At 43.8% G+C, this 21489-nt stretch overlaps 1 protein-coding gene across 1 annotated transcript in view; it reads left to right on the forward strand.

Annotated features, from left to right (window-relative positions):
• Positions 1 to 2533: 2533 nt before the first annotated feature.
• Positions 2534 to 21489, forward strand: part of SYN3 (synapsin III) — a 195984-nt gene continuing 177028 nt past the window's right edge. Inside the window, exon 1 of the mRNA XM_040062902.1 lies at positions 2534 to 2672. The gene's annotated coding sequence lies outside the window, so the exon portion shown is untranslated. The remainder of the gene's footprint in view (positions 2673 to 21489) is intronic.

Genomic DNA, 21489 nt, shown 5'->3' on the forward strand with positions numbered 1-21489 from the left:
TTTTTCTTATTTGCTTTAATTAATATCTTGGGGTTGGTGAAAGACTTTGCTCAACTTATTTCAACTTCCAGAAGGTTTCCACCAGAGGTGGCGAGGACCCTTCTTCCTTCTCTCCCTCCACCCTATGGAAATGGTCACTCACCTTTTCTGCACCACAGATTCAGGGTCTGTCTCTCTCTTCAGTGCCTGTCTGCAGTGAAGCCCCTGCCCCTTCTCCACCATGCCTCATGTGTTCCTGTAGCAGCGCTGCCACCTCTGTGATTGCTCTCTGGACCTCACTGCTGGGCACCTCTCAGCAGAATGAAATTCACATTAGTGCTGGGAGGGCTGGTTTGTACCCTCTCTAGCCAAGCTTTGCTCCCAATTATTAAAGCCTTTGTCAAGGAGGCTTTGATGCTAGGAATTAACTTGAAAGGAATTTGATAACCAAGGGCCATATTCATGATGCAGAGATTTCCACTAAAGGGCTCTCCCCGACTCCCCAGCATCTCCTGAATTTTGAGCAGATTCTCTAGTTGTCATGGCAACAGCCTAATTTGCTCTCTTTTTGTGGTTTAAGTAAGCATCATGTAAAAGCTCTTCAATAAATGATGCTAAAACATCCTGGGCTTTGGTAGTGACATTGGGCAACTTGCCACATGGCTTAGTTTAATTGCTCTGAAGCTACCACCAAGTGCATAATTCAGGGTTTCCTTTAACACAAAAGCTCTTAAAAGTTTGGATGGCTGCAAGGGAAAGAGGAGAACAAAAAGAGCAGCTGCCATTCTTCAGAAGTGAAGCAACTTCAGAAGCAAGAGGGCAGTTTTGTCCCTTTTTGTGGCTAAATCCCTAAAGGAGGAAGACAAAAGCTTAGTTGAGACTCTTACTTTTTCAGCCTTCAGATCACTTTGAACTAGGTGAGAAGGGCAAAAGCATCCCCTGTTCCTGTACTCTCTTCTCCCAAGGCAGGCAGCATGGCTCAATCCTACTTTAGGACTGAGATGGAGGTAGACAGTCCAGCAATTCAGGAGGTGGCAATCCCTTTGCATTGTCCTTGCTACCCTTTCAATGTGAAGGCAGTGCCTAAAGAAAGGCACTGCCTTTAGGAAAAGCTCTGGTCTGTCACCAAAGAGCTGCCTTTGTAGCTTTGCTGTACTTGGGCTTGACTTCACCCTGGTGTCCCTACTGCGCCTGGAGGCAGAGCTGAGGCTACCCAGCCCTCCAGGCCTGGGAGAGAAGACAAACCAAGAGCTGGTGGAGGAGTTGCTTGAAGGAGTTTGGGCTCTAGTGCAAACCTGAACCTCTCATCGTTGTGGTAGTAGATATATAGACTCTACTGAGTAAATATTAGCACATGGGAAGCAGTGTTCTTGGACTCTAATGGAAGAAGAATGGCGGCTTCATCTTGCCTATTTATTTTCAGTTACGGTGGAATGACACAGCTGTTTGTTAGCGCTGTGCACATGAGCATGTATTAGCAGTAGCTTTCATTATTGCTGTGAATGGTCATTAAAAATCCCTGTTGGCTGCTTGGCCTGTTCTGAGGATACCAAAGGCTTAAAGGGTGGTCTTGCTGAGCTCCCTCCATTTTCACTATTCTTCCCATGACAATAAAACTCTTTAGGCAATAAAGGTGGCCTGAGGCTTGATTTAGATAGTGGTGATCCTGTTGAGGGAAGCGCAATGGTCTGTAACTCTTCAAACAAAGCCTCACCTGAGAAAAAAACAGCGGTATTCATTTTGAGACCAACTACTTCTTAGGAAATACAAGTATAGATACTTGTCTCTACAAATTTCTGGTCAGGAAAAAAAAAAAAAAACACCAAACCAAAACCAGAACAGAACACTTTAGTAATTTGGTTTGGGGGAAAACTTCAACTTTGGTGTGGGTATTTTTTGTGTGGGGATTCAAGCTCCCACAGCAGGCATGTGAAGTCACAGTCTCTGGGCAGTGCATCTATGAACCTTTCTCTTTCAGGAACCATGCACGTGCACCCTCTGGGTGTCTGAACTGATGGGATGACAGCACAGTTGCTTTACAGAGGATACTGTGCTACAAGGCAGACTCTCCCTCTTCCCTGTGATCTGCTTGTCTCGTCACTCCCTTCTCCAGAACGGTTTCGTTCTTTTTTCACATATTGCATTCAGGGAAGAGACAAAGTGATGTGCTGCAATATCACTTTGCCTGGACAGAAATCTCTGTATCCACTGAGATGGTAGCGACCATTCACAAAGGAAATACTGTATTTTGAGCCAAGGATGGAAGTGCAAGAATAAAATGGGAATGGCATGCTTTAGGGGGAGGAAGACAAGAGGGATGGAATGAGAAATTCAAGTGGTTAATGTAAGGTCTCCTTTTCAGGAATGACAAACAGATTCTGGTATCTTTACCCACCTCTCTGATAAAAGCCTGACAGTGGGGGCGAAGTCTGTGACACCAGAGCCTGCACACCCTTGTTGTTTTACTAAATTATTCATTCCTGTTCCTGTGATAATATAGTTATAAGGAGGAGCCTAATTGAATTTACTGCCAGGCATTGGCCAATAGGGTGATAAGGATCCGGCAGAATGGGATGACGGTGAATCCTGCTGGTGTGCTGTGAATGTGAAGCAGGACAGACTGGCAGTTCGTGTGCAGGAGAGAAAGCAAAGCGGTCCAGGGCCCCTGGATTAGCAGAATAAGGAAAGGAAAGGTAAGGCAGCGGGTGAGACCGGGATTTGCCTGAATCATATGCTGACCCTGTGCTGAAAGGCTGGTTTTGTTCATAGGGAAGCACTCTGCAGGCAGTTTTCCTGCAGGGTTTGGAGGGAACAGGAATGCGTGTGGTGGCACTTGCTCAGTGTAGCCTGTGCCTTTGTCTTTAAACGTGCTGCAGGGTTCTGTAATGCTGCATGTTCACTGAGCGTGTCTGTACGGAGATTCCTGTGGTTTGTGTGGATCCAGCAGTAGTGCGTGGAGCCTGTGCAGTGAGGGGAGTCCAAGGGGAGGAATTACCTCATGGGCACAGTGGGGAAAACAGTAGTGCTTTCTGGTTTGACTGAAAATGAAAATGCCGAGGCTCTTGGTGAGCTGTTTGCAAACAAAACAGAGCAAGTGTGTGTGCATCTGTCTGTGTATGTACTGGATCTGCAGTGAGATGTTAAAATGGGAAAGAGGAGCTCAGACTGGAGCATTAGGTGTCGCAGGTGGAGATAAATTGCAGGCAATCTGTGTAATCAGATTCTCTAACATGGAGAATGCAAGTGGGTACAGAAGTGAATTAATCCTATCTGCTGAGCTGCCTACACCTGAAAAGGAAGGGGGAGATGGGCTGGGAATCGGGACAGGTAATGTGGCTGGTTAGGGAAACTGAGGCTCAAACCATCCTGCCTGCTGTGCCTGCTGCTAAAGTGGTGGCTTATTGAGTTACTTCTACAGATGTGTTATTTCCCTTTTAATGATGCAAAGGTGAGCATCTCTGAGGATCAGGTTAGGGCCCACAAATTACGTTAACTGGAAGAACAGGACCACATCAAGCAAATGAGCCTGTGCCCTTCCTTTTGTTTCACTGCCTTTGCTCTGATAACAAGTGATGGCTGAACAGACAGGGCAGGTGGGGGAAGATGGATTACAAACGTGGCAAGTGGCATTAAGCCATGCAGACAGCATTTGCAGTGATGATGTTATAATCACACTTCTTCAGCTTACGTTTTTGCAAGCCTGTAAGACAAGGCTGTCACAAATTTGGGGTAAACTTATTCCAGTCACTAACTGGAGCAGAGGTCACAGCTCACTGTAAGGCACTAACATTTTTAGCTGCTTCTGAGACAAAGATATTGCTCACCTGTGGATATCTCATCTCTGTTGGAAACTCACGATGAGTGTTCAGGGAGATACGCTTTTTCTGCTTGCTCAGAAAACAACACCTAGAGGCTCCCTCCAAAAAGAGAAGTGAGGCAGAAAACTCCATAGGGAGATGCAACTAAATGGCTTCTCTTGGATTAGCCAAATCCTTTCTGCCCAAATAGGTTCTCATTTCTCCCTGACACCAAATTTCTTACATCAGGGGTCAGATTTCCTCTACCCAAGCTTCTTTTTTTTTTCTGTGGTTTTTCCACCTGGCCTGAAGATGAAGAAAATGACTCATAGTCCCTTCAGAGAGCACCTCCCTGCTCATGTCTATATTCTGCTCATGACATCTCCTGGAGTCCCTCTGGGTCGTGCTCCTCCGGGTGTGGGCTGCATCTGACTCCCTCTGTCTCACAGCTTGTGCATGCACCCCAAGCAAGACCGAAGGGATACTCACTTGGTAAAAGTATGAAAAGGTTCTACCTTGCGGTGGATATTTGTGTTTGGTGATGAAAAAAAGGAAACATTGCAGATTCCCATAGGATAGAGGCAGGCTTTCCTCATCTCACCTGGAAGAGCTGACTGAAAATGGATCTAACACAGGGCATATGGTCATAGTAGAGTTTGACTCCAGCTTTCGAAGAACTTGCAACAACAGAGTGAGTGAAGACATTAAAAAGACAAGCCTGGCCATCAGAGAATAAACTCCCCAGTATAATCAAATTCTTTCCCTTTGCCCCAGAAACAGAGGAAGAGTCGAATAACTTGCTTATTCACACACTGCAAAAGGCTGCACAGCTCCCTGGTGCAGAGCAGGAGGTTCTTCCTACTAAAGAGTGGGCAGATACTCCTTGCTCCTGGAGAGTCGCTCTCTCTGCACATCAGAGGAAGCCTTCTGCTCTTGCCGGTTTTGGGAAGTGCGCCTTCCCTGGGAGATCCCCACAGGGATTTGGCAGGAGAAGCATCCCTCTGACGCTGCAGCAGCCTGGTGTTGGCTTGCAGCAGTTACTGCCGGTTGGGTGCCTACATTGTTTGCTTCTGCCCTCAGAGTCAACAGGGAGGCTCAGGAACAGGCAAAATGCCAGCGTATTCCCAGGGAAGCTGACGTCATTGCCAATTCACTGGTGCCAGACACTGTGCTGGAAACCTGAGGTTGCTTTTTGCCATTAATTGCTCAGATGATTAATTCATGCAATGATATCATTTTCTTGGGTAGAGGTTAGGAGGTTATGTACTCTAGTAATGAGAGGCGTGATGGGATGCGAAACTCGTGCTCCTCATTGATGTTAACACTAATCAGAACAAACTAGCCATTGTGTGCTCCACATCATACTTCCTGCCCCAGAAAAGGTACCATTTTTCCCTTGAGTTTTCTAGGGGGGATGAAGGGCTGATGCCATGGGATGTGTGAGCAAGTGTTCTCGTGTGATTTGCAGTATTGCAAATTCTACACGAGAGGACTGAACCACAATGCCCCTTAACTCACAGCTATTCTGCAGCAAGGAGTTTTGTTTTCATGTTAACTACTTTATTTATATAATTTAAATTCCCCTTTCAAACAAGAAAAAAACAGTATTATCCTCATTATTTAAAAAAAAAAAAAAAAAGGCATTTGTTTCTTATCACACAGTGGCTGGTGTGTTGCATTGTGGTGTTCTCCCCTCAGAGGGTTCTGCTCAGTCTGCAGGGGTGTAGGATCAATTTTTATTGGTCTGGAAATTCCCCAGAATGTCAAGTTTTGCTGTAAACACTCTAGGATATTTAATTCTTTTGGGGACATTTTTAGGCTGAAAATCCTTTTCCTGTCTCTTCAATAGCTAAGCAAATAAGTCTAGAATTCCCAGGTGGGCATTACAAAGAGCTGTCTTGGCCCAGATACAATTAATAGCTGATAAAGTTGCAGCAACTTGATCTGGTAATCTATTGGTAGGTGAAACTGCTAACTTGAAATGTCAAACAAACCACCCAGGGCATTTTCAGAGCTGTTGTAAGAGCATTTTGTGTCAGATGACATCATTGCTCTGCCACATGGATCCCTCCCTCTCACTCACTCCAGTGTAGTTCTTCTCACTTCAGGCCTCTGTGGTTTTGGCTGATTTGCATTCCCAGAGGTGTACAAAGCCCTGGATCATAACTTTTCAAACAGACTTGGTAAGACCATATGGAAATCTTCCAATTTCTAGTTTGGCCTTTCATTTATGGGATAAAATGGTTCCCATTATATTTAAGCAGTGGGGAAGCTGTGCTCTCTCTCCATTCTGGATAATTCTTCACTTTTCCCATCCTTCATGATTTGTTGTGGTATTCTACCTCATCTAGAGATTTGAAAATGTCAAGGAGCTTTTTTAAATGCTGACAAATAACAGAGATTTGATTAGCAGCTGTAGCAGATCACTTACCAGTCCATAAGTCCATCACTTACCAGTACTGTAGACTCATATATATTTATAATACAGTTATCAAGGAAAATGAAGTGATTATGCAGAACTAATGATGTCTGTATTAATGGCTATAAGGTTCCAGACGTTCATCTCTTGTCTGTTTAATGAGGAATAATTCTATGTCTGTGCAGATCAAATGCTAAAGCGAGGGTGCAGTTTGGCTCTGCTGCCCTTAGCAGATTACACTGGCCACAAGAAAGGTGGCTCAGGGCATGTGCTTGTAATTTAGACCCTGCTCATAAAGGTGAGGAAAACTAATGACACAGCCCTGGAAAAGTAGGAGGAAGAATCTGTGATGTGGCCTTTGGGTGGGAATGATCTTTTGTCCTGGTGGGAGCAATCTTTTGTCCTGGTGGGAGCCCTCCACTGCAAAGGGCTGAATTCTGTATCGCCATCAGAGTGACAGGAAGGGGAAGAAAAGATTGTCTGCTTCCCAGGATGGTCTGTGGTGGACTGGGATGAGGGGAGGGAGGACAACATGAATTGGATGGAGTAGGAAAGACTCTTTTTCCTCCGGAGTATCCCCTTCCTATCACTTTGAGAGAGTAACTACAGTCATTTTTAAAAGCACATTAAATTTTGCTCTGAACTATCAGACTGGGATACAAACAATACAGAGAGCTTCTGTGTTGTATCATACTCCAGACTGAAGAAGGCGAACAGCATTATACTCCTGTGTGTCTGAAAAATAAATCAGAGCCCGTGTTAAAAGGAGGAGAAAGGTAGGACAAAGGTAGGAACGAAGAGCCATGTGAAAAGCTGGACAAAGTAACAGAGAGGGGTGTGCCTTTTTTTGGAAGAAGGAAATTTTGGTTTCTGCCAAGCTTTATGGGGTCAGGCTGATTTTTTTTTTCCCACTCTCAGCCTGAGCCAGAGCCAGCACTCCTTCCCTGTACACTTCAGCTGGAGGAAAAAAAAAAAAGGCATTGGCTTCCTTGTTTCTTCTCATAAACCGGAGCAAACATACAGAAGCAAACATACTCCTTTTGAAATATGACAAACAGTGTTTTCAGCCAGACCTTCATGGTTTGAAATTACTGCTGAGCTCCCTTGAGTATAAAAAGTGTGCTACCTTGAGCCCTATGTTTTGATTTACACTTTAATGTTACATTTAGTTGACAATGGCACAAGAAGGAAATAGTATTTTACCTTGCTGATTCTAGCCCTTTAAAACCTCAAAGCCATTTTTAAAAAGATACTAATTGACCAGTTGTTAGTAAAAGCCACAGCTAAAGCCACTCACATTACTTGGAGTCAAATAAGGAGTTTACTGATTCCCATCCAAGTGTATGGAGAAAATCCCACTCTTCTGCAACTCAGAACTTCCAAGCCTGCTGGAAAAAAACAGCCAGAAAGGCTTACATCATATCTTTTATGTAGCCAATGCAAAATATTTTTCATCTAGAAGGACTGCTAGGTTTTCACCAGCACTAAATTAAGTTTATAAGCAACCACAAGTATATTTACATAGAGCTATTAGAAAAGCAAAACCAATAGCAGCAGAACAGTCAGCTCCAAGATGACTCAGATCCTTAAAATCTGTCGTTTAAAATATAGTAACACTCCTTTTTTAGATGAAGTGTATTATTTTTAATATAGGGTATTCCAGCCCTATGTGGCCGTCTTCTTTTGTAAAATACAATCAACATATCTGTTATGCCATCATCTTTCTCCCCTACTTTTAACTGTACTGTGCTGGGTTTAAAGTAGGACAGAAGAGCCCAGGAACATATCAAAGACATTCTTGGCTGCAGAGACACTTTTTCCTGACTCTGAAGAGCAAGCTGATGAACTCCAGAGGATGATGCTAGAAAATACAGATCCTTCCTGGAGAAGGAAAATCGGGAGTTTTCTCATTGAACTTACCAGCACAGCACAGCTGTTTGTAGCCGCTGCTGTAGAGCAGTGAACAATAAAATGGAAACTTGGGATAAAGAATGATCCCGTGGTGCCAGAGAGGATGGTACCATGTGTTTCTGTCCCTGAGTCACCGCACACGCTTCTGATGCACTGTGCCCATCACTGGCAGATGTCGGGGGCTGTGGACACAGCGTGTGGGCAGAGAAACACACTTGGCGCACGGCTGTTTTCTCAACTGGGCTTAGCAAAACCAAATGATGTGACAAGCTAGGAAGCATTTATTCTTTTTTTACACCCCCCCCCCCCCTTTTTTTTTTTTTATTTACTGCTTAAAGATGAGAACTCAGAGCCTGTATGTTTGCTAAAACATTGATTGCACTTTGGCAAGACGGGTTGGATGAAACACTGCGCTCCCTCCAGCAGCTCAAGGCTGCTGTATTTAGCTTGATACTTCTATCTAAAATAGGCCTGTGTGTATTTAGCTAATCTTTCAGGCAGGCTTTCTTACTTCAGCAGCCTTGTGAAATTTCTTTTAGCAGGAGAGAGAGGAGTAGGCGAGGTAGGGGGTTGCTGCTTTGTAATAAAAATGAAAGAGGCTGACAGGAATCCACATGAAGGTTACCTTGGTTTACTCTGGGCAACCTTAATAATTCAGCAGAGCTTTCAGTCAGGGCTTCCCACGCTGTTCCCCACAGGGGCAGTTTCAGATATGAGAGTTTCTTGAGGCCATTCAAGGCACCAGCTACTGAGAAACACAAGGCATAGGAGAGGATGGTGCCTGTCAAGAGCTGGAGCTGACAGTTCCTATTAATGTGCAGGGAGGCTTTTCCAGGGAAGATTCTTTGATGTCTCTGACTCTTGGTCACAGTTCACAGGCCTCTGGCTTTACATGTCATGCTTCTTTCATGAAAGAAAGTGCCACATCTTTCTTTTGCTGAGAAAGACTGTGAGACTGTCCCCTCCTTAGGCGTGACCCTCAGAGCAAGACTGTGCCTTTAGTCACCCAGGGCAAACTCAGACCTTGCAAAGTCACAGCAGACATCTCACGCAAAATTCATGCCAGCTGTGCAAGTCCATCTGCCTTCCACCATCTTCAGGAAGAGAGAGGGGTCACTTCTAACTTCCAAATTTATTTTGTTTCAGAGAGGACCCCTTAGAAGTTGATGAGAATTTCCCTTGAGCTAGAAGGGAAGGAATTGAGTTTCTACTTGCTGAGATAATTTCCAGTTAAATAAGTTGCATTGCTTCAGTTTTTCTGTATGCCCTGTTCTGCTAATAGAAGCAATAGCTGATTACCTCACACAATGCTGTCAGACCACTATATTTTCCAAGAACAGAGTAGGTGGTGAAGAATGAATAGACTCTTTAGTTGTCTGAATTTCTAAGTGCATGTTTTCATGCTTAGTGATAGGGCAACAAAGGCAATGGGCAGGTGAGGAAAACTGATTTTTTTAAGGAGAGCATAGCACATGCCTATTTCATGGTATAATCAGGGGTAGCAGCTGATGGGGGAGGTGAAATAAGAATAGAAGCACAGAATGTCTTGGGTTGAAGGAGACCTTAAAGATCACCTCGTTCCACGCCCCTCACCACCACAGACAGGGGACACCTTACAGTAGGTCAGGTTGCTCAGGGCCCTATTCAATAATCATCTGCAATAAAGAGCAAACAGTTGCCACTTCCTGCATCACTTGGCAATATTTTTTATTCAGCTTTCAGGGCAACAGAAAACTGAGCAATCAGCTCAGGTAAGACTGCTGCCAGGCACTGCTTCGCCCTGCACTGTCAGCAGCTGCTGCTCAAGATCTAGCTGCCCAGGAGAGAGCTTCTGGTTTACACCATGAACATCTGAGCTCTCCTGGGATGCTTAAGCAAGTGTCTTTGCATTGGGATGTCATATGGCCATGCTTCAGTCCTTGCTGAAGCTGGGAGAAAAAACTGTTTTCTTCACTCAGGTTTTCATGGAGCTGTTGCTTTGCTCTTGTTGCAGAGACTATGGTTTAGGTACAGGACTGGTTTGGACCAGCTGGTGAGTATTTACAAACTAGCCTTGGAGTTGTTTTTTCCATCATAAATTATAAACTCATGATGGGAGGAGATAGGAGAAGCTACACAAGCTGCACTAGTGGGAGGACAAGCTCAATGATCCTAGTCTTCAAATTCATTTGATTTTTACAAGTGCTCTGCGGTGCTTTAGTGGTAATTGAAGAGATCCAAAGCAATTATCCTCTTTCAGAAATGAGATACTAATGATGAAGAGCTGAAGCGAGACAAGAGCAAGTGATTAAGCTGATAATAGTGAAGGACTTCTATATATTTGTTATCATGCTGTGTACATTATTTTTGCTCACAATATGGCCCTTTCTTGTCCTGGTTTTACATTTGTATTCCAATATGAAGTGGTCTAACGAGGATCACTCATGGAAAATACATGTGGATGTGCAGGGCCTGGCACCAGCCTGTAAAGGTGGTTCAATATTTCAATGAAGTTCAATGGTGATACCAGATTTTATAATCCCATCACTGGGACATGTTTAGTTACTGCTTTTTCGCTGAAGTAGTTAAAAAAGGGGACAGGACTCCTTGTGTCTAACCTGGCTTATTTATAAAAGATTATTCATACACTAATTTCTTACACATTATCGTCTTCTGGCCATCAAAAACATTTTTTGCAGTAATAGCTCTGAAACTGGACACCAGTGACATAAACAGTACTCATTTGAGCTGAGAACCCTGTATATCCTTCCATATTAAAAAGTAATATGTTTTTCAGGTAAACTTAATTTTAAATTGTTGGTATACTTACATTGCATATTATTGAACACCTCTGCAATCTGTATCACCACACAGATCGGTCTCTCTAGAATGTGACCCAATTTAACCTTTCCATGCTTAGTTATATAGTTAGTGATTTGCTTAAAGTCATTTAGAAAAAAATAGAGAAAGGAACAAGTATTTTGATCCACAAAATCCCGAAGACTGGTTTTCTTTTGTGTGGAAATAAAGAGTAATGTTTTGTGTGTTTTAGTGAACTGACTCCTGTACTGTACCATGCAGGAATATTAGCTCTGCCCTTCAGCTCAAAGCTATGGCAAACACTGGCTATGCAAGTGTAAGCGCAGGTGGATTTTGGCTCATCATCTGAACAGGAGGAGGCCAGGGTGAGTGCCTCTGCAAAGCTGCAGGGAATAAACACACTTCCTCAGCCTGCTTTATTTAACACCTTGCCATCCATGCCAGCCACTGAAATCTTGAAGCTAGAAGTTACTCTCTGGGGTTTGTATTTTGGTTTGGTTTGGTTTTTTAACCAGTTCTCTGTCTAAACAGTGATGACAAAGAGAGGCATTTTTAACAGGTGGCCAGAAAGTTTCAAACTTTCTGACCTTAATGATCCTGAGAGCACAGGCACTCTGTCTGGGCAAGAGCTGGAAATAAACCTAGCAGAACAAGGCAACTCTCCAGCTGTTACTCAGAGCACTGTGGAGTTTGGTTTGAGTTCTTCAGCTGATACTGCAGTCTACTCTTGGGCACATCTTTTTGTTTTGTAAAAGCATATCCAGAGTAAAAGTGTCTTCTGTCTGTAGGCTTCAGTCATGTGGGGCAGTGCTACTTAATTCTGAAAAATGCAGACTGACCCAGAGAGGAATAGGAATACTTTGCAATGCTGCTTCTATCATTATCCATATCGTTGTGCAATTGTATACGTGTAGTGACTGCCCACCTGTCCTGCTAGTTAGGACACAGATGTGGAAAGGGAGACTCTGTGTGTCACTATTGTATTAGGGACAGCAATAATAACAACACACAGCTCTCCAATGTCAGAAGAAGGTAAGAGAGCAAATCTTTATTTTACAGTGTCCTCTTTATAGACAATTCTGAGGGAATAAGAAATGACTGGCCGTCAAACCAACACTTCACCATCATTGGCCACTCAGAGGCAACACTGCTTGAACAGACTTAAAAGTAAACAGCCAGTTGGACAAACAACACCTGCCAGGACCAAAACAACACCTGCAAGGACTGTTTTGGTTCCTCCTAACAATTTCTCAGGCCGGAGTGGGAAAGTTTTGTGACTTGGTTTCCCACAGGATCAACTGCTGCCTGGTTTCTCTCTCTGACCTTGGTTTCAACATCCACACCTGTGTGGCTCTCAGGTGGATTCTCTGTGAGGTTTTCAGGATGTGCCCACTTCTGTTCTGCCTGCTGCAATGCTCATGCTCTCTTGTGACCAGTAATTCACACCATACTTGTGTGTGTATCCAGCAAGAGCTCACAACAATGCTTGTGTCTTGAGTTCCTCTCACAGCACCTGCTGGAGCTGTCCAGCTGCAGAGCAGCTACATGCTCCTCTTCTCCTCTTCACCTTCCATCTCTCCTTTCCTTGAGACAGAACTTCCCAAAGCACAGGAGAACCTAAAATAGCTGAGCAGCTTTATCCTTTGTGTTCCCTATTACAAAATGGTTCTAAGTGCTGCTTTTTACCTCGGAGAAAATGGTTTTGCTTTTTCCCTCGCTGATGGTCACTATTTACCCTCCAGGTCTTAAAAGGTTTGGTGGTTGGTTTCTTAAATAAGGCTGGCCGCTTTTGTAACTCTTAAAAGCTTTGTAATTCAGCTATTGATCAGCAGGGGAAGCAGAGCTCCTGAAGCTGCCTGTGCTTGGCTCAAAGGAGCAACATGGAGGTGAATGAGCTGAGCCTGGCAAGATCTCTGCACTCTGCAAAATAAAGCTTGTCTTCTCAAATGGGAAACCAAGTCACTGACACTGCATCCCCTTCCTCCAAGCTGATAGCAGAAGACCCTGTTAAAATCACATTGTGCTTTATTTCCTTCTCTGGGCAGAGCCCACCAGCCTGATCCCTCATAACTTTGTCTGGGTCCAGAATCTAATCCAGTTCCCACACTCATGTATCCTATGTTCAGATGCTTTCTGTCTACACATAGCATCCAGTGCTGGGGGGCTCCGACACCACCCAGCTTGAGTACAAAGACGGGATAGGCAAGCAGGCAGGAACTGGGAGAGAACACAGCCAGATAAAAGGGAGTTAGTGATATTATATTATATTATATTATATTATATTATATTATATTATATTATATTATATTATATTATATTATATTATATTGTCTATATTATTTATTTGTAATATTTATTTATATTATATAATATAATAATTATAATAATATAATATATCATTATTTATAATATTTATTATATTATATTATTAGTAATGATATAATTTATCACTGGCTTTTTAAAAGCTATTTTCTAATCTTAGCAGTGCACCTCTGGTGGTGCAACTCTTTGTCAACGCAGTGTCCCTACAGAGACAACATAAATTCATAAATGGCCTTCAAAACCTGTCCAGATTCTTTATTGTAAGGGAGCCAAACAGCTACCCCCTGGCTGTCCTGCAGAGGCTCCTGCTGGTACCACAAATATATTTGGCTTCTGTCTCTCCAACCTGCAGCCATGCTAGAGCAGGATCTCATGGACATTTTTGAGGCTGCAACAAAGCAGGCAATGTCTCAAAGACTGGGGTGCTCAGTCCAGCTCTGGGATAGGGGAACGTGCCTTTGCTGGGGTGAGAAGTGTGTGGGTACATGGTGGGAGCAAAAGGGACGTGTTCCACAAACTGACACATCTTTTCATGTGTCTCCATGTGATCAATACTAAAGATGCAAAAAGGTGAAGAAAAACATCTCCCACAAATGCTCAGCATGGTTTGGGTTGGCTGTCACAGAGCTTGAGACCCTGCAGTGCTCCAGTTGAAGGTCTACCAATCCCCATTTTCTCTGTCTCTTTGGCAGGAATAGTCCAGCCAGTCAACCTCCCACCACTTCTACATTTCATGAAAGAATTTTCATCAATCTGTCTTACAGTTGTGCCACAAGTCTTTCCCAGAATGCAGTAAAACATTGTCTTGCTCTTCCATCACAAAAATAAATCAGTAAGCATGCTCCAGTTATTGGCTTAGTCTTCGTGTTGCTACATGAGATGAGCAAATATGGTTAGAAAGCAAATGAGCTGCACAAAAGGAAGTTACAGGTTTTATTTCTCCAGGTATCTGCTGTTCACACTATCAGGTGAAGTAAGTCTCAAGTATATGATAATGGGTTCCTTGCCATATGGGGAAAATCTGGGAAACTGGAATCTGCCTGGAATGATTCAAAGGGAAGAAATGAGACAGATTTCTCTGTCTCATGGCAGCAATGGCAGCAAATGGCAGCAAAGCTTAGATGGAATATGTTAGTACTACAGATGGTTTGGAGGACTTCAGAGGTTTGAAAGAAGACTTTTTAACCCCTTGAAACATAGAACATTTGGAAAGAAATTGAGTTTTTGTGGCACCTTAAAATGAATTAGAAGCACAGATGCAAGAATTATGAAGTTATGTTTGAAGATTTTTTTTTATTTGGAAATGTGTAATAGATTTTTTTCTTATAAACATATCAAAAGTAATGCAATTTGTGCTCCAAAGAGAAAATCCTTCTTATCATTATGAGTTAACTAATAATTATCTATTTGATGTATATTATAATCTCTTTGTTAATTGTTTCTTCCTGTTTCACAGCCTATAGCATCTTTTTCCCTACAAGGTATCTAGTTCACTTTATGATAGTGAAATATTTTGTTTACAAGCATTTTGAACAACCAGTCCATTGTGGCAGAGCTGAAATAGAGTAGAAAGAAAATGGCACAGGAATTAGGAAGTGTTTGTGATCACAATCAAGACATGAGCCCCATTAGCACTGGGCAAGCTGCTGCCTTTCCTCTGAGATTCTGTGAGTTGTCAGTCCCTGAGGCACCTCTTATCTGGATGAGTCCTAATGCATATTGGCAGGGCCTACATACTAAATACGCCCAGCTTCTTGATTTTATTCAGATCAGCACTCTTCAAAGCAGCACGCCTCTCAGCTGAAGGAAATCCCTGCTCCATTAATGGCGTGTCTGGTGTCACTTTCACTCTTATCACTGTGAAATCAGGACTTGCATGGTCGCTGCAGGAAACTTGGAGCATGTATCACAGCACACAACATGTACAGCATCAGATCCAAGACTGGGAAGGAAAAAGACAGGGCCTTCCAAGCACTGCTTACTTCCTTCTTACCATTTCATCTACTTCACATGCAGGGCATTTATCTCTACAAATTCTCTGGGTTGTACTGCTGTCCTTTGCTTTCCTTTGCTTTCCTTTACTATCACCACGAGGACCCACTTTGGCATGTATGTAACCACCAGCCCTAATGGAAGCATTAGTGTCGCCATTGCTTGGGGTAGGAATGACCACAGTCCTCCTGGGAAATAAGAAATGGAGCCAGGATGCAAAATCAACCAACTTTCAGATGGAGATGGCTCTGTGGCATTCAAGGATTAGACACACTGCCTGCTCCAGTTGAGCTGGGTCTGGCTTTGCTGATAAGCAATTCTTGATGTGAACAGAGACAGGCCACAAAAGGCCTCCATAAGCTCATTGATAAGAGGATATTACCACTGAAACAGCACCACATCCATTAGGTGCCAACAGGATTTCCACAGTGAGAATAAAATGAGGAAATAATATATTGTTTCCAAGAAGTAGCACATTGTAATTTGTTCTTGGAGGATATTAAGGCCAGAGAGTATTACCATAATATTCAGACTTATTTTTCACTAGAAAATTTTTCACTATTATTCATGGTTTTAGTCATCTCCCTTTGCAATCTACTCGAAAGTCTGATGACCTTACAGAGACATTTTTTCAGATTGATTTCAGATTGTTTTTCCCCATCTTCTTTTCCTTGCCATTATGAAATAATAGGCAAAAGAGGAAGCAGACTAACTCATTTGCTGTGCAAATGAGGGTGTAGCTCTTGGGAAGTGGTTCCATTTGCATTTGGTTTGATTTGCAAACTATCCCCCACTATCTTCAGGAGATAAAGCAGCCTCCCTACCACAAAGTTGTTATGTAGAAAGCTCTGGCAGCTTTGCAAAAGGAAAATATAGATAAGATTTGTGAAACCAAGACTTCCAGTTAAATAGCCACCCAAGCAAGCAGAGAAGATTTCTCTTTTTTTAAGATCTACAGGAACGCAACAATAAGATCATTGCACCTTTATATGTTTCGGTGGCTCAGTGAAGCATGTTGAACATTGTGATGTGATTCACTTCTGACAAAGAGACATCCTCTCATCTCTGACAATCTCTCTGTTTGAGCAGAGAAATTGAATACACGAGAGACTGACTTCTTGTGAAAATCCACTAAAGGATGGGTGGAACTAGATGATTCTTCAGATCCCCTCCAGCCCAGGCCATTCTCTGATTCCGGTGAGCTGCTGTCTAACACATAGCAGGAGACGCGGCTCCGTTATTGTTCTGATAACTGTTTCTGCTCCCCTGCCCTGCCATCCCCTCCAGCTGCAGGCTCCTGACTTCTTGCAACTGCCTCAAAAGACACCATATGGCTCTGCTGGTGTCAGTGGAATTTGTGCTGTAGTTTTACATGCTCTAGAAAATATAAACCAGTGTCTACATTAAAGCTGTATTCTGTTGCTGGTGTTCGGGAAAGCTCTCTGCAAACTGAAAACCAGCAAACTGAAAACTCTGCTTTCCTCTGTTCTTTGGGCTGGCATACAGTCCTATACTTTTTGTATGTGCTTCAGGTTTACAAAACGTGGAGTACTTGGGGGGTATCCTTTTCCTTTCCTTTTTCTAACCATATTGTTGTAATTTCCTGATTTATGGAATTTCAGCTGTTGCTGAAAAGATACCAAGAAATGTTTGAACATGTGAACCCAGGACTGTGGCAAATTAAATAAAAATCCAACAAAAATTCTAATTAATTTCAGAACTATTTTTTTTTTCATTGTGCTTTCAGTTCTTCCCTAGAAATGCCAAGTTATGCCAAGCTTGGGAATTCTGAAACCATTCAGGGTGAAACACTAAAAGCTTGACAATAATAAATAATCTCTTGCATTCCTCTTTTTGAAATGTACTAGAAATGTGGAAAATACAGTTTTAAAGAATATACTGTATGCGGAAAGGCATCCAGCTGGATTTTGAGTTTCCTAACATGGCTGTGCCTCCACAGAAGCTGACTCCCACGTTGTGTCAGTATGCCTGAAGGCAGAAAGGGATCCAGGGGAATGCATTAAAATTCGAATGTGTGCTGAAGATGATCTGCAAAATGGATGTGAGGGATGTAAGTCAATGGTTATTGCCAGGCGAGGAGCATCCCCCCCACCTTCCCACCCACCGTGGGGCAGAAGGAAGTGTGCAATTCCTTACAGTGAGGTGGGGGCAATAATCCCTCCGCATTGTTTTTCCCTCCTGCTGCCCCCAGCATTGCTCTGTCAAGAGCAGTAATCAGATGCAGGTTGATGTGGCTGTGTCAGTTCATTACCTGAGAGCATGAGATAACAAGCTCAGGGGAAATCTAAGCATGGATAACAGCTATCAGCCAGCTGAGCTGGGTTCCCTCCGGACACTACTTCACATCAGAAAATAACCCAACAAGAGGTTTAAGTGAACATTTTGTTCTTGCTTTCTAACACGTGTCAACGAGTTTTCTGCGATAACTTGTGTCTCCATGGAATATACCCTTGAGAGAAAGCAGGTAGGTGCTTGGCTGCTGTCAGTGTGCTGAGTGAGTAGATTGCATACCCTCCCTTGCTCTTCCAAAAATACCAGCCAGGAAGTTTAACTGCGCGTTAGTAAGGGGCTGACAGTGCCAGCCTCTTGGCTGTTGTTTTCAAGGTCAGCTCTAATTGACCCCCTTCTTGCCTCATTTTGTTGCTCACATTGTTCCCTTTGGATTCCCTGATGGTGCTCACATTGTTGGGATTTCTGCGTGTTCCTGGATTGTCTGCTGGTTAAGCCTATTCCTGCTTGCTTCCTCTGTTTCTGCTTGTGCCTTCTTCTCCTCCTGCTCCTCTCCCCATCTCTCTTGCCTGCTCTCTTTCCTCACGACTCACTCATTTTTCTGTGCCTCAGTTATTATTTCCCCACTCCGAAGTGCAGACCCAGCCTGTGGCTCCATGGCCCAGATGCTGTTTTCCCAGCTAGTTTTTAGGAGCAGCTGTTTCACTCAGCAGCAGATGACTCCTGCTTGGTGAGAAGCAGCTGCTTGTCTTGCAACTTGAGGAATTCCACGGGAGCTGTTGCTTTGTCTGGAAGCAGCCCATGGGCTGTATTTCCAGCTGTGCAGAGAGCTCCCCTCCTGCAGGCAAGTTTGTGCCTGGCTCGGCATTAAGTAGGTGATGTGTCTCCATGTGAGTCATTGGAACGCTGGTGTGCACAGGGAACGTACAGCTTGATGGCGTAGAGCCAGCAGCTCTCCTGCCTGTGGCTCTGGAGTGACAGAAAAACACTCAGTGGATATGCCTTGCTTCTGATGGAGGTGTAGGCTCCTGCAATTGTTAAAATTGTGAGCAGCCCTGTTCACTTGCCAGGATAAGATCTGTACGTGCACTGGGTGGATGCTGTGCTGCATGAGAGCTACAGAGCCAGATTTGGCCTGACAGGCTGAGCCCTCACAAAGTCCACAGAGAGTTTCAAGCAGTAGGAAAATGAGGTCCTAACCTGCTCAGCCTGCACATGTATGAAAATGCCTACCTCTGAAAGTTAAATAACAGTGTGAGTGATGCAAAAGCAGACTGAGGTTTTCTAGTAATCAAAGCAGTGTAAACTGCTGGCAGAAAACCTCCTGGCAATTTGCACTAATCTCATTGCAGAGAAGATCTCCTCTGTGGTGGCACTGATGGCATTTGACAAATTAGTACAGTGAAGCCACCAATAGCTTCATTAAAAAGAAAATAAATAAAAATCTATTTTAATTACATTAGACAGATCATTAGAAAACTGTATCTAATGAGAAGAGGACAGTCTGCGCCATTACTCTGAGATGCCCAAAGTTGAGGCTCCTGAGAGGAACCCCAGACTGGGGCCAGGCATTGCTCTCTGCTGCAGCAGTGTCATCCTGTTTGATTTTAACCTCCGTGTGCTTTGCCAGAGGGAGATTTCCCTGTGACTTCAGTGTTTAGGTTTCCTCTCCTTCGTCCCCAAGCCAACGGCATGCAGCCCACTCTTAGCAGATAGTGGAGGCTGTGCCAGCCGGCAGAGGGAAAGGCCAGACTAAGTGCAGCATTCCCAAACTCTCTAGACAAGAGAATTTTGCCAGCTCCCATCATCTCCTGGGCAACATCTCCCACTACAAAACACCTGGTGGAAAAAAAATGACAGATCATTGCAAATATTCTTGTTTAAAAGGGTGCAGGAAGACAGTGGTCATGGCCTTGCACTAAATATGATAAATTGTTTAGTTTGAGCACTGGGCACAATTTGAGAAGCTCCATTGCAGAGGAAAACTGTGTGCCTTCCATGCACATCATGGAATACTGTGGCCCTCCCCAGCCTTGGTACACTGTAGGTCATGAGCCTCCATGCTGTTCTTCCCTCACTGCAGGGCCCAGCAGAGGCATTTATTTACTTGCTGATGCTTTGCAAGTTACCCATGTTCATCTGGAAAGTGATAATGTCTCAGGGGAGGAAGCAGCTATGCAAACATCTGGCAGCGGGGAAGAAGCACCTTCACAAAAATGCAGGTCCTTACGGTCGCTGTCCCAAGGATGCTGGCTTGTGACAAGAGCCTTGTCCAGCCTCTGTGGCTGGGGGCAGGTTCCCTCCCGTGGCTGAGAGCTGCCACAGCAGGAACCCGCGGCTCTGTGATGTCGTGCAAAGAGCAGGTATCTTGTGCTGCAGGTGCTTCTCCCTAGACCAATATCAAATTTATGCCCCGTGTCTTGCCAGTTCACCCCACGGCCATAGAGAAGAGCATGACTAATAGCTGCACACAGTAATGAGATACTCTTTGGACCCCTTCTGACAGTAGACAGATCTCTGGGATGCTCCTCTTTAACCAGGATTGCGCCTACTCCTGAATGGATTGTCACTGAATGGAGAGGATTTTTCTTATTTGTGCTATGCAAAGAGAAAACACAGGTTCCTGAGCAGAGGCCAGCACAGCCCATTTTTACCCAGTCTGTGGATAAAAATCCCCGAAAGCCTTTGCAGGGTGTACCACCCGGGTCATCCTAGACAGGTAGGAGTGGCTGGCTCTGTGCTGGCACTCACCATTCCTGCAGCAGGACAGGTGTTGTGTGCGTATGCATGAGGTGAGCAGCTAGCTCACAGTTCATGGGTACTCTCCATTGCCTGCTTTTTGGAACAATTGTTGCAGGACTAGCCAGTCCTACTAAAGTGCTCCGTGGTGTGTGTCTGCTGATGTTGAGCAGTCACAAAGTGCATCAGGATCAGGCGGGAAGTCAGCACAATGCCCTGAGATACATTATCGACTGTGAATGTGGCAGGAAGTCATTAAAGATTTCCTGAGCCATTCCCTGGGAAAATACCACCTCCAGGCTCCAGCAAAGTCAGAGGACTTGCACTGTCAGGGCTTAGAAAGCAAAAGAAAAATTACTTAATTAAGCCAATGCCAGCAGCTCCAGCAGGGAGCCCTCTGCTCCGGATGGATCCTATGCCCGTGGAGTCAGCATGGTGATGGAGAACGAGATCTGGGGACATGCCAAGGGGCTCTTTGTAGCTTGCTTACTCACAGGTAGGCTCATCTGAGCCTCTCTAAGGGTTTGGGAGCTACGAGAGTTATATGGACATGGACAGGTCTGACTCCTTTGTCTGTAAACCTTTGTAAATCCCTGCAGGTGAAAATAAATGAGAGCTGTTTGGTTGCTCCATGAGCTCTCACCCACAGCTCCAGGAGGGAGATTTACAATTAGTTCTCTTGGACAACTGGGAAAAGACAATTTTCTGCCATCAGGAGGCAATCAGAGGTTGGGACGAGAGGGTGAGCAGTAAGGGAGACCAAACCAGGTGAAGGCAAAGCAGCTCCAATATTGGTAGGGAGTCATTCAAACAGACTCAAAGGGGGTTAGGCATAATTTAAACAATTATACCATGGATGCATGAGACTAATTTCACTAGATGTATGGGATATCTCTCATTTTTGTTGCTGCAAATATGTATGTCTTGAAAAACGTGTGTGTTTTACTAGTAATATTTTTTTTTGTTTTTCCCCTAAATCTCACCAACCAAGACTCAAAGGTTGTCTTAGCAGACAAAAATTTATTGGGAAATTACTGTGGAAGTCTGTCTTCTGGGATGTGCCTAGAGGTGAAATTTATTTTTAAGCTGTGAGATTATTTAATTGGCAAAAATACTTGTATTCTGAGTAAAAACAAAATCATCATACCATGGTCAAGGGAGAAGAGTCATATACTTATATTTAACCGTGTTCATTTTCTCATTTTAGGAGATGAGCAAAATAAATTCTCATTATAACAATGCAAACAAAAGAACCAAACAAACCAAAAACACCAACAAGAG

Source organism: Hirundo rustica, chromosome 4 (assembly GCF_015227805.2).
Source record: "Hirundo rustica isolate bHirRus1 chromosome 4, bHirRus1.pri.v3, whole genome shotgun sequence".
Lineage (NCBI taxonomy): Eukaryota > Metazoa > Chordata > Aves > Passeriformes > Hirundinidae > Hirundo > Hirundo rustica.